This window comes from Octopus bimaculoides, chromosome 20, assembly GCF_001194135.2.
Source record: "Octopus bimaculoides isolate UCB-OBI-ISO-001 chromosome 20, ASM119413v2, whole genome shotgun sequence".
Lineage (NCBI taxonomy): Eukaryota > Metazoa > Mollusca > Cephalopoda > Octopoda > Octopodidae > Octopus > Octopus bimaculoides.
Genome location: NC_069000.1, coordinates 15559565 through 15563460, shown reverse-complemented (window position 1 = coordinate 15563460; position 3896 = coordinate 15559565).

Below are 3896 nucleotides of genomic sequence, written 5' to 3'. Positions count from 1 at the left end.
TACGAAAACAAAGACGTCCTTGTTTTCGTATACATTTGCTGCTTTCTTCCAAGGAATCTAATGCTCTTAGCTTACATTTTCCCTGGGGCTGGCCAGATTAGAGCAGTCTCGAGTAAAACCAGCTGAAACTGCAAATCTGATCTGGAACTCCGAATGACCCGTCTTTGTTTTTTCTTATCCATTTTTTTGTATCATCTAACTTTCTGGATGTTTTGCGTTCTTGTCCCATTTTTTGTATTCTTTTATACAAACACACACACACACACACACACACACACACACACACACATATGTGTGTGTATATATATGTCCGATGTCTGTGTAAACGATTGCGTATGAGTGTGTGTATATGGGTGTGTATGTGTGCGCGCGCGCACGTGCATGTGTGTGTCAGTGTGTGAATCAGCGATGAATATATTTTACCGGCGTAACAGCTCATAATCATTTAAAATAAGTAGATAAGCTGATTTACCTACACAGAATTATGAAACACTCATATATACATACATACATACATGTGTTGTGTTGGCACTCCGTCGCTTACGACGTCGAGGGTTCCAGTTGATCCGATCAACGGAACAGCCTGCTCGTGAAATTAACGTGCAAGTGGCTGAGCACTCCACAGACACGTGTTCCCTTAACGTAGTTCTCGGGGATATTCAGCGTGACACAGTGTGACAAGGCTGACCCTTTGAATTACAGGCACAACAGAAACAGGAAGAAAGAGTGAGAGAAAGTTGTGGTGAAAGAGTACAGCAGGGTTCGCCACCATCCCCTGCCGGAGTCTCGTAGAGCTTTAGGTGTTTTCGCTCAATAAACACTCACAACGCCCGGTCTGGGAATCGAAACCGTGATCCTATGACCGCGAGTCCGCTGCCCTAACCACTGGGCCATTGCGCCTCTACGACATACATACATACATACACACATACATACATACTGACTCTAAGAAATAAGAACCCACAGTATAATAGAGGCCATAGCCACTTTTTGTTCTCAGTTTGTTCATTAGTTTTCACGTTTTTAATATATTCTGGCTGTAAATAGAAACTACTTAGTGTCAAATGATAATTCTAAACATAATTAGGCGCAAGCGAAGTTGCGTGGGAAGAAGCTTGCTTCTGCGCATGCGTTGTTGTCAGTGTTTCTTTGCACTGCCAGAAGTTAATTATTGAACAAGTGAAGCAAAACTTCAAGGTAAGACATTTATTATTATTATTTTTTTAAAATTCAGTGGGAGTTTGTTGCTCGTGTTATTGGGGCACCGAGATATATAACACACTACCTAAGTAGAAATCTTGAGACATTATGCTTCTCAAAACTAGAAAGATGAAAGCTGATTCGAAGACTACAGATCCAAACCATCATTGGAACTGTTAAAATTTGTAAAACTTTGCAAAAGTTTATCGTTTAAGTATATATGCGCATGCAACTGCATGCATGAGAATACATACACAAGACAAAATATACAAATCTGCACATACATTGACTCCAAATGTTACACACGTACACACATACATGCTAAAATAACCCTGTCGATGTTGAAATTTTAATGAAGGAGCCTTGGATCCAGGTTAGAAACAGGCTCTTGCTTCATTGGCAAGAAATCTTGAAATAAAACCGAATGATGACAGACATACACGCGTACGTACATACGTACGTACGCACATACATACATATATACATAAGTATTACGTACATATATACATGCATACATACATACGTACATACGTATATACATACATACATACATACATACATACGTACGTACTGACGTACGTACATACATACATACATACATACATGCATACATACATACATACATACATACATACATACATACATACATACATACATATGTGTGTGTATAAAAAAACGCTCTTGCAGCTTTACACTTTTACTCTAAACAAGTATTCTAGAAATTATCTAAGTCTCCCTATCTCCAACTTAAAAAAAAAAAAAAACCCACATAAGATTTTCGAATATTGACTACACAAACTTACACACACACACACACACACACACACACACACACACACACACTTCTGCAAGGCAGAAAAAGTATGTGTCGTCATTTCACCTACAAGAAATAGTCCTATAGAGATGGGATGATTTTAACTGGAATACTATTGATGACGTATCTTCTCGAACAGGACTGACCTGGACTTAACACAAATAACTTACGAGTCAATGAAAGAAACCCTTCGTCATCATTTGTTCAGCTATATATAAGAATCAAATCTTCATCACATTATCCCTACTTGGCCCCCTAAACAACAACAACAACAACAAAGAAAGGATTTTATCCTTTCTTTGACGGTAATGCTGCTGTGATATTTACCATTATCTTTTAAACTTTTGTTTTAGACAAAGAAAATAACTCATTCACCTCTAAAGTGACAGAGAACAATGACGAAAATCGAAACGAAAGTTCCCATTGTTCTAGATGGTGGCTACGGATGGATTGTATGTCTTGCCGCCCTACTTAGCAATTGCATTATCTCTGGATTTGCATTATCAGCCGGGGTTCTATTGGTTGAGCTTTTAAAGAACTTTAATGAACCAGTCTCTACGATATCACTTATTCTTTCTCTAAGAACCGGCTTAAATTTATGTGTTGGTAAGTAATATTTCTTCACTGTACGAATTTTCTTTAATCTATGAGGATTTTTTTTATCAATTGCAGCGTGGAAGGTGTTTATAAACCATTGAAAAACACAAAGAAAACCGTCAGATTTATTTCAGCATTTAAATTTAATTTGCCAAAATATTTTCGTCGCTTTGAGACCGCGACCTGTTCACTGACAAAATTGTGCAGCACAATACTCAGAACTACGTTGCCCAGTATACCCTTCGAGTTTCTCTTAAGACGATAGATCGTGTGATTAAAGGTGAACTTGGTTGATACTTTTGGTTGTCCGATGGTCAGCATAGATGATGATGATGATGATTTTCCACTCGTGATTGTAGTATCGTGGCTGGCAGTATTTCGTGTTATATGCATCGTTACAAAATTGGACGGCATTTAATTATGGTCGCATTTACTATCCAAATTCAAACATCACTGACATAGACCTCGTTTTCCGTCATAATAGTGACGATAAAATATATCCCTCTCAAACGATAGGATGGACTTCAGCCACAATGATTTTCTTTCTTTCTTTCTTTCTCTATTTATTGTATATCATATACTTTTAAAAATTATTGACCAAAATTAACTAAATTTCTCACTGCCAGTAAATATGAAAGTGGCTAATTAGCAAACTCATTAATTTGTTAGATATCTATCTATCTACCTATCTATAGACATCATTCAATCATAAGGGAATGAGGATTACGTAATAAGCCTCATTAGTTTACAGCTGTTTCGGCAATGAGAAGTTGTGCGCTTACAACTGAGTGCATCTGCAACATCTTGTTACAGAAACAACTGTAAGTTAATGAAATTGAAAGCGTAATTCTTATTCCCTTGTCATTCTATAATTTATGCTAATTTATACTACAGCTTATGAATACTGAGTTTTAATAACGGAAGCGAAATTATATATATACTAGCAGAAATACCCGGCTTTGCCCGGGTTAAAGAGAATAATGAAATCTAAAAACGCCGTCTAGACTACGCAACCCTCAACTGTTAGTAGCTACGATACCATATTTCTACATTAATAACTCTCCAATCCATGCCAGCATGGAACATAGACATTAAGTGGAATGCCAGTCTCTCATCTAGGAGGGCCTTGAAATCAATGTTACCAACTGGGGACTATGTGTGTCGTAGTGATAATAAAAAGACTCAAAGGAGGTCTGCAACGAAATAATTTTACTCAACACTTTGCAAGTGAATCAGTGGAGGCAAAGATGCGTCTCATTTACTTGACAATTTATGCACCACATTG